Raw genomic sequence first — 10407 nt, forward strand, 5'->3', positions numbered from 1 at the left:
ATGATGTCGTTAGGTTAGTTAGGTTTAAGTAGTTCTAAGTTCTAGGGGACTGATGACCTCAGATGTTAAGTCCCATAGTTCTCAGAGCCATTTGAACCATTTTTGGATACGTCGTCGGGGTTTATGTTAGCACCATCCGCAAATTACGCAACCAGCCATAATTATTTGGATAAAAATAAATTTTTAAAATAACACCTTTTTAAATCAGACTAAAAAACTCCCCAAACAGGCCTTGGAAGACCCAATCGTACCGACCGGCCGTCGTGTCATCCTAAGCCCACATGCGGCACTGGATACGGATATGGAGGGGCTGATGGTCAGCACACCCCTCTCCCGGCCGTATGCTTCTCATCAAGTAGCTCCTCAGTTTGCCTGACAAGTGCTGAGTGCACCCCGCTTATCAACAGCACTCGGCAGACCGGATGGTCACCCATCCAAGTGCTAGCCCAGCCCTACAGCGCTTAACTTCGGTGATCTGACGGGAACTGGTGTTAGCACTGCGGCAAGGCCATTCGCCAAATCAGACTAAAGCGAATCAAATAATTTCTCCTAGCCTTACACAGATTCGTAATCCCATTTAGATCGTCCAGAATGTGTTTGTGAATTTTTAATGGCTACGCCAATACGCTCCATGCGGCTTTTCGCGGATGATGATGGAGTATACAGAGAAGTTGCAGCATTAGAAAGTTGCACCGAAATGCAGGAAGATCTGCAGCGGATAGGCACTTGGTGCAGGGAGTTGCAACTTACCCTTAACATAGACAAATGTAATGTTTTGCGAATACGTAGAAAGAAGGATCCTTTATTGTATGTTTATATGATAGCGGAACAAACACTGGTAGCATTTACTTCAGTAAAATATCTGGGAATATGCGTACGTAACGATTTGAAGTGGAATGATCATATAAAATTAATTGTTGGTAAGGCGGGTACCAGGTTGAGATTCATTGGGAGAGTGCTTAGAAAATGTAGTCCATCAACAAAGGAGGTGGCTTACAAAACACTCGTTCGACCTATACTTGAGTATTGCTCATCAGTGTGGGATCCATACCGGGTCGGGGTGACGGAGGAGATAGAGAAGATCCAAAGAAGAGCGGCGCGTTTCGTCACAGGGTATTTGGTAAGCGTGATAGCGTTACGGAGATGTTTAGCAAACTCAACTGGCAGACTCTGCAAGAGAGGCGCTATGCATCGCGGTGTAGCTCGCTGTCCAGGTTTCGAGAGGGAGCGTTTCTGGATGAGGTATCGAATATATTGTTTCCCTCTACTTATACCTCCCGAGGAGATTCGAGGGCGCACGGAGGATTTCCGGCAGTCGTTCTCCCCGAGAACCATACGCGACTGGAACAGGAAAGGGAGGTAATGACAGTGGCACGTAAAGTGCCCTCCGCCACACGCCGGTGGGTGGCTTGCGGAGTGTAAATGTAGATAAATACTTGGAATATCTATAACGAAAACGTAGGATACGTATAATAATCGATGCCTGAATAGTTCTCCTATTAAATATTATCTATTTCAGGTGTCCTACGATTTGCTGATCATAGCTATTAAAAATTCAAAAGCAATAATTTTCAATACTACCTGTATAGGGTTAGGAATCTATATGTATCTACGAAAAATTACTAAAAAAAATTAAAAATTTGTTTTGACGTAAATAACTATTTTCTGCTTTTCACCCTTGCGTGTGAAATTGCTCAACAGACTTTAAACATTTTGACGAGATTATATTCTTTTTGTAAATAATTACTTACATATATGCTAGCTCTCCACCCACAACTTCGCCACGTGCACGTGTGTCACACATTTTCCACACATCGCCTCCTGCCCATCTCCATATTCATCTGCCCTTCCACTTCTCCGTCTGCTCCGTTTTGCCCATCAGTTCACATATCGCCCGGGGCACATTCCGATACTACCCTCACAACATACTGGTCCTGCAGGGCAGCCGAGGTGCTAGCCATTACCAACTTTTTCCAGCCCCACGTCAACCCCAACCCATATCGAACAGATCAACAAGAAAGTGCGTCACTTTTTCATTGTCATCTAATTCTGAGCTATGTTTAAAACTTCAGATCTCTAGCTCACTGGGAATTTTATTTAAAATCAGTTGCTCAATTTGTAACGATCATACAGACAGACAAGATAGCAACATGATCAAAATGTTACACCAAGAAAGTAAATAGTGATAGGACACATGTTAAGACATCAGAGAATAAATTCCATGGCACACAAAGAGCTATAGGGGGCAAAAACTGTTGCAGCGAATGCAGTTTATCAAACAACTGAAGACGTTCGATATAAGTGTAACGCTGAGATGACGAGACTGGCAAAGGGCAGGAAGTCGTGGTGGATCACATGAAGCCAATTAGAAGATTAATGACAATGGAAAGTGAAAATAACTGGCAGCAGGTTCCGGTACCTTCTATAGTGACAAAAGTTTGTAGGATCGACAACTTCGTTTCACCACTTGTAAATGTCCCTCACTCAATATTACGTCTATCATTGCCTGAGCATTATCTTGCTGGTAAGTGAGTTTTTAACTTATTCGCATCCAGTCAGCACTGTGTACTATGATTCATCAGTCCAGGTGACATTTTTTCGATAACGTTGTTTCTGAGCTGATAATAACCTGAAATTGTACCCGTGGTCTAGGGGTAGCGTCTTTGATTCATAATCAAAACGTCTTCGGTCCCGGGTTCGATCCCCGCCACTGCCTAAATTTTGATAAATTATCAGCATTGGCGGCCGAAGACTTCCGGCATAAGAAGTCAGCCTCATTCTGCCAACGGCCTTGTCAAAGACGGCGGAGGAGCGGGTAGAGGTTCAGGGCACTCTCTTGTCCTAGGGGTGGGAAATTGCCCCTAAAGGCGGAAGAATCAGCAATGATGAACGACATGAGGATGCAGAAGCCAATGGAAACCACTGCATTAAAGACACGTAACGTGTATCCACAGGACATGTGGCCTGTAATTGAGGAAGTGTCATGATGATCTCTCCATTGGCAAAAGATCCCGGAATAGTCCCCCATTCGGATCTCCGGGAGGGGACTGCCAAGGGGGAGGTTACCATGAGAAGAAGATTGAATAATCAACGAAAGGATAACGTTCTACGAGTCGGGGCGTGCAATGTCAGAAGCTTGAACGTGGTAGGGAAACTCGAAAATCTGAAAAGGGAAATGCAAAGGCTCAATCTAGATATAGTAGGGGTCAGTGAAGTGAAGTGGAAGGAAGACAAGGATTTCTGGTCAGATGAGTATCGGGTAATATCAACAGCAGCAGAAAATGGTATAACAGGTGTAGGATTCGTTATGAATAGGAAGGTAGGGCAGAGGGTGTGTTACTGTGAACAGTTCAGTGACCGCGTTGTTCTAATCAGAATCGACAGCAGACCAACACCGACAACGATAGTTCAGGTATACATGCCGACGTCGCAAGCTGAAGATGAACAGATAGAGAAAGTGTATGAGGATATTGAAAGGGTAATGCAGTATGTAAAGGGGGACGAAAATCTAATAGTCATGGGCGATTGGAATGCAGTTGTAGGGGAAGGAGTAGAAGAAAAGGTTACAGGAGAATATGGGCTTGGGACAAGGAATGAAAGAGGAGAAAGACTAATTGAGTTCTGTAACAAGTTTCAGCTAGTAATAGCGAATACCCTGTTCAAGAATCACAAGATGAGGAAGTATACTTGGAAAAGGCCGGGAGATACGGGAAGATTTCAATTAGATTACATCATGGTCAGACAGATTCCGAAATCAGATACTGGATTGTAAGGCGTACCCAGATCAAAGTATAGTAGTGATGAAGAGTAGGCTGAAGTTCAAGACACTTGTCAGGAAGAATCAATACGCAAAGAAGTGGGATACGGAAGTACTAAGGAATGACGAGATACGTTTGAAGTTATCTAACGCTATAGATACAGCAATAAGGAATGGCACAGTAGGCAGTACAGTTGAAGAGGAATGGACATCTCTAAAAAGGGCCATCACAGAAGTTGGGAAGGAAAACATAGGTACAAAGAAGGTAGCTACGAAGAAACCATGGGTAACAGAAGAAATACTTCAGTTGATTGATGAAAGGAGGAAGTACAAACATGTTCCGGGAAAATCAGGAATACAGAAATACAAGTCGCTGAGGAATGAAATAAATAGGAAGTGCAGGGAAGCTAAGACGAAATGGCTGCAGGAAAAATGTGAAGACATCGAAAAAGATATGATTGTGGGAAGGACAGACTCAGCATACAGGAAAGTCAGAACAACCTTTGGTGACATTAAAAGCAACGGTGATAACATTAAGAGTGCAACGGGAATTCCACTGTTAAATGCAGAGGAGAGAGCAGATAGGTGGAAAGAATACATTGAAAGCCTCTATGAGGGTGAAGATTTGTCTGATGTGATAGAAGAACAAACAGGAGTCGACTTAGAAGAGATAGGGGATCCAGTATTAGAATCGGAATTTAAAAGAGCTTTGGAGAACTTACGGTCAAATAAGGCAGAAGGGATAGACAACATTCCATCAGAATTTCTAAAATCATTGGGGGAAGTGGCAACAAAATGACTATTCACGTTGGAGTGTAGAATATATGAGTCTGGCGACATACCATCTGACTTTCGGAAAAGCATCATCCACACAATTCCGAAGACGGCAAGAGCTGACAAGTGCGAGAATTATCGCACAATCAGCTTAACAGCTCATGCATCGAAGCTGCTTACAAGAATAATATACAGAAGAATGGAAAAGAAAATTGAGAATGCGCTAGGTGACGATCAGCTTGGCTTTAGGAAAAGTAAAGAGACGAGAGAGGCAATTCTGACGTTACGGCTAATAATGGAAGCAAGGCTAAAGAAACATCAAGACACTTTCATAGGATTTGTCGACCTGGAAAAAGCGTTCGACAATATAAAATGGTGCAAACTGTTCGAGATTCTGAAAAAAGTGGGGGTAAGCTATAGGGAGAGACGGGTCATATACAATATGTACAACAACCAAGAGGGAATAATAAGAGTGGACGATCAAGAACGAAGTGCTCGTATTAAGAAGGGTGTAACACAAGGCTGTAGCTTTTCGCCCCTACTCTTCAATCTGTACATCGAGGAAGCAATGATGGAAATAAAAGAAAGGTTCAGGAGTGGAATTAAAATACAAGGTGAAAGAATATCAATGATACGACTCGCTGATGACATTGCTATCCTGAGTGAAAGTGAAGAAGAATTAAATGATTTGCTGAATGGAATGAACAGTCTAATGAGTACACAGTATGGTTTGAAAGTAAATCGGAGAAAGACGAAGGTAATGAGAAGCAGTAGAAATGAGAACAGCGAGAAACTTAACATCAGGATTGATGGTCACGAAGTCAATGAAGTTAAAGAATTCTGCTACCTAGGCAGTAAAATAACCAATGACGGACGGAGCAAGGAGGACATCAAAAGCAGACTCGCTATGGCAAAAAAGGCATTTCTGGCCAAGAGAAGTCTACTAATATCAAATACCGGCCTTAATTTGAGGAAGAAATTTCTGAGGATCTACGTCTGGAGGACAGCATTGTATGGTAGTGAAACATGGACTGTGGGAAAGCCGGAACAGAAGAGAATCGAAGCATTTGAGATGTGGTGCTATAGACGAATGTTGAAAATTAGGTGGACTGATAAGGTAAGGAATGAGGAGGTTCTACGCAGAATCGGAGAGGAAAGGAATATGTGGAAAACACTGATAAGGAGAAGGGACAGGATGATAGGACATCTGCTAAGACATGAGGGAATGACTTCCATGGTACTAGAGGGAGCTGTAGAGGGCAAAAACTGTAGAGGAAGACAGAGATTGGAATACGTCAAGCAGATAATTGAGGGCGTAGGTTGCAAGTGCTACTCTGAGATGAAGAGGTTAGCACAGGAAAACTAACTTGAAACCAGAAGTTTTGTGATGGAAGCATCTGTACCTCATAGTCGGTAGTTGGTTCCCGACTGTAAGGCTACTCACGGCCTGTTGTTACGGTTATAGAAATGGCCATAGATCATCTGAATTTTGGTCCGTCTATCTTCTGTTACAACCAGCGATTATAGATTACGCCCTCTGTCACGAGTGCGGCTTTCCCACGGCAGTTCTCGCGTATCAGAACACTTACAGTACACTCAGCCCAACTGCCAGGGTGCAAAGGTTCTCTCTCTCTTACGCAGCTGTCAGTTTAATTGACATAAAGGAATACAGGGTGGAAATTAATAAAACCGGCGAAATGCAGGGACGGTTTCCTGACTAGATATTGAGGAAAAAGGGTCCTGTGAACATGTCTCGAAATGCATCGTTGCGTGGTACATGGGAGCTGACGAATGAAAGTTTCAATCACCACGTGCCGTGTGTTTATTGTGCATTACAGGCTGTGTGATTGAGGCAGTGTCCGGTATTCATGTCTGGAACAAGCCAAGGTGATGTTTGTGTACTGTCAAGCTGATGGAAACGATGGAGAGGTAACGCGGCAATACCAAATTAAGTGCCCTTATATACATCATCCATATCACACATTTAAAGCCCTTTTTGAGGGTCCTTTCAGACAGACGAATGTGCAGTGAGGCGACTGACAATGCACACACCAGATCTGAAGGACCGGGTTCTACAGGATATTGAGACCAACCCTAGTACAAGATCCAGACAAGTGGCCCACCAACACGGTGTACGCCAAACTACTATCCGTATCATCTGCAACGAGTATAAGGATAATCAGTTACGGATGTCGCTCTACGGGAAGGATTTTGTCGATGGACTTGCACCAGACCATAAAAGTTATGGGATTTCTGTCATCATTCCTCGTGGTCTAGGGGCTAGCGTTGCTGCCTCTGGACCACGGAGTCACGTGTTCGATTCCCGGCCGAGATGGTGTTTTGTCTGCCCAGGGAATGGGTGTTTGTGTTGTCCTTATCATTTCATCATCATCATTTATGAGAGTGACTTGATTGGATTGTGAAAATAACATGGTGTGTGTAAACGTTGGGACTTTGTACGGGCGCTGATGCCCGCGCAGTTGATCGCCTCACAAACCAAACATTATCCATCACCATTCCTCTTTACCGACGAAGCAATCTTTACCAGAACTGGCCTCCTCGATCTGCATAACGCATAATGCGATGCAGCCATGTATTGTGTTCCGGGACGATTTGCTGACGTTGCAAACATACCGTCCATTTCCGAATACACGTTTTTTCGTGTATTTCCAATCAGAAATCCGTCTCTCCAGTTTCTCTGTTTTATTCATGTTCACCCTGTGTATTATGGACTCACCTCGGGAATAAAGTGGCAAAGATAGTACACTAAAACTTCGCAATCCTTACTGAAAACTCATCAGGAAGAGCACAGTCACCTAACAGAATCTCCGAACAGCTCCTTCACAATGTGTAACTGCAGTTTCTGCTTGAAAGATGCAAACTGAAATTTGAAGATTAGTTAAGATGTCAGAGTCCCACACGTTACACATCGAGATCAATTAGTCATAACGACGGCCTGTGAGCTGGTAATAGATTTGTTCAGCAGCTCAAATGGTTCAAATGGCTTTGAGCACTTTGGGACTTAACATCTGAGGTCATTAGTGCCCTTAAACTTAACTAACCTAAGGACATCACACACATCCATGCCCGAGGCAGGATTCGAACCTGCGACCGTAGCAGTCACGTGGTTTCGGACTGAAGCACCTAGAACCGCTCGGCCACCGTGGCCGGCTGTTCAGTAGTAATATTCTACAATTTGACTATGTGCTAAAAGCTAAACTAGGAGTAAACGAACGGTATTGAGTTCTTGTTAATGGAGAGTTTGAATTAAAACTTAACGGAACTGAAATAAGAGTGTAATTAATTGAACATACTTTACAAATATTATTGTAATTTTAACTTTTTTTACCTACTTCAGTCTTTTTAAGGGAGTTTTTACATGAGCAACCATTTTCAGAGATCCTGCAGTGAAGACGCAGCTATAAATCTGCATAACTTCTCAACTAGTAAAGATTATTTGATCATGCTGTGTCAATAAAGAGCTTTTGTTTTGGGGTCTTTATTCTTTAGAAAGCTGCACATGAACATTACTTTACTTCTACAGGAAAATAAAATATTTTTATTCTTCTTGAGAGATTTTATTCGACAGATGTAAGTATATGAACGCTCTTCACCAAATGTAGCTGTTGACAACAGCTTCACAGCATATCTGATGCCTCATAAAGTATATTGTCAACATTCTGCCACTATTGGAATCACTCATAAGTATAATAGTAGAAGACGGTCTGACTAACGCTACCCATCACTCAGCATCAGCGTGGCATAGAAAGGAGTAAACTACTTGGGCATAAAAATCTTTGACAAACTACCCAGTGACGCAAAGATTTTAATTCATCTAAAAATTGAAACATAAACTGAAATGGTATCTGCTTAAGAACTCTACATAATAATCTATGAATGTATAAGGGACAATCAAATGAAACCGAGACAGCTAGAAGAACTAACTCTTTATATTTCACAAGAAATCGTCAAAATTTTTTAACACATTTACCCCACTGTGAGTCAAAACGGTGAGTACCTTCACGAAAATATGTTTGGAGTTGACTACGGAAACATGTTTGCACCCAGTCGTGCACCACTTCGTCCGAAGCAAAGCGATAGCCGCGAATGTTTTTCTTCAGCGCTCCAAAAATGTGGAAATCGCACTGAGACAGATCGAGACTGTATGGAGGATTCGTAAGTGCTTGCCAGCGAAATTTCTACAGCCTACTCGGAACACCCTTGACAGCATGTGAGCTGGCATTACCCTGCAAAAGAATGACGCCGTTCGTCAACATTCATGGGTCTTCGGATTTTGGCGCGCTTCAGCTTCTACGAAGTGACCTCGTACACCACTGTCCGTTAATTGCGGCGCCGTGTCAGTGAGCAGCCGGTCCTTCCAGTCAAGAAAAAGGTCATTGTGAAGTGCCTGTTACTTCGAGTCCGCTGCAGAAGTTTCCCTGGGAAACCCTTACACGTCCTTCAAACAGTCATGATCTTTCACCAGGTGATTCCTATATTTTTGGAGCCCTGAGGTGAAATATTAGTAGCTATCGGTTTGCTTCGGACGAAGAGATACATACCTGGTGACAGGCGTGGTTCCGTAGGCAAACGCAAACGTTTTTCCATGAAGAAACCGTCTTGCCTCACAGTGGGATATATCTATCAACAGTTACGACAAATACTTCTGAAATAATGAAATGTTCACTTATTTTTTCCCATCTGTCTCTCTTTCGTTTGACTCCCTCATGTTATAAGTGTGTGTGTGTGTGTGTGTGTGTGTGTGTGTGAGAGAGAGAGAGAGAGAGAGAGAGAGAGAGAGAGAGAGAGAGTGGAGTAAACTTAGATCACAGTTTAGTAAATGGTCAGCCTTTTAACAAACTTCTCACTCGAGATGTTGTTAAAATTGTTTTAACTGACTCGCTTCGAATCATATCCGGAGATCGTTATTTATTATCCAACCATTAAGCAAATATCTTAACGTTAGATTATCATATAAAACAGAGGAAGGATTCAGTTAATTCATGGTGTGTAGTGTTTCAAGAGAATAGAATGCACTTACCTAAAATATGGAATAACTGAAACACCACAACATTATAAATCCTTTCGACGTTTTAAAAAGCAAAGCATTTTTTGATGATATTAAGAAGAGTGACACTATTTCACAGTGGTACAATTAATGGTCCGTCTTATTAAAATTTACAGATTGTAGCAACTATTCATTAATAGTTCGTCAGAGAGTACAAAATTATATCATAATGGGACTGATTCATCAGTCTTTCCCCACAGGCAATTTACGCCAGTGTACGAAACTGAGGACACTCAAGTAGAGGAAAGGGGTTACTGATAGATGACGATCGTGACAAAGGCTTATGAACCCACAATCTGAGTGGGTGCTTGTACAATGACAGTGAGGAGATAATATATTCTATAAAAATTCCTAAGAACATAGTTCTATATTTCACGCTAACGAGTGAGCAGATTTTATTTGAATGAGAAAGAGAATTTATACTGTTTAAACTGTCTATGCACGCAGGCCATTAGTGGTTCGCTTAAAATTGTGTAACAATTGTGTAACAAAAAAAAGATGGTTCAAATGGCTCTGAGCACTATGGGACTTAACATCTGTGATCATCAGTTCCCTAGAACTTAGAACTACTTAAACCTAACTAACCTAAGTACATCACACACATCCATGCCCGAGGCAGGATTTGAACCTGCGACCGTAGCAATCACGCGATTCCAGACTGAAGCGCCTAGAACCGCACGGCCACATCGGCCGGCCAATTGTGTAGCAACTAATATACTTATTCACTACATTTTCAGCTCCCCTATATCCGGTTGGTTTAAGTATTGACAGACCAGCTGTAGTACTGATCAATGAATGTTATAAAAGA

The 10407-nt window shown here is 42.4% G+C and overlaps 1 pseudogene; it reads right to left on the bottom strand.

Moving 5' to 3' along the window:
• Positions 1 to 398: 398 nt before the first annotated feature.
• LOC124556465 lies at positions 399 to 516 on the bottom strand (annotated as a pseudogene).
• Between the last annotated feature and the right edge of the window lie 9891 nt (positions 517 to 10407).

Source organism: Schistocerca americana, chromosome 1 (genome assembly GCF_021461395.2).
Source record: "Schistocerca americana isolate TAMUIC-IGC-003095 chromosome 1, iqSchAmer2.1, whole genome shotgun sequence".
NCBI lineage: Eukaryota > Metazoa > Arthropoda > Insecta > Orthoptera > Acrididae > Schistocerca > Schistocerca americana.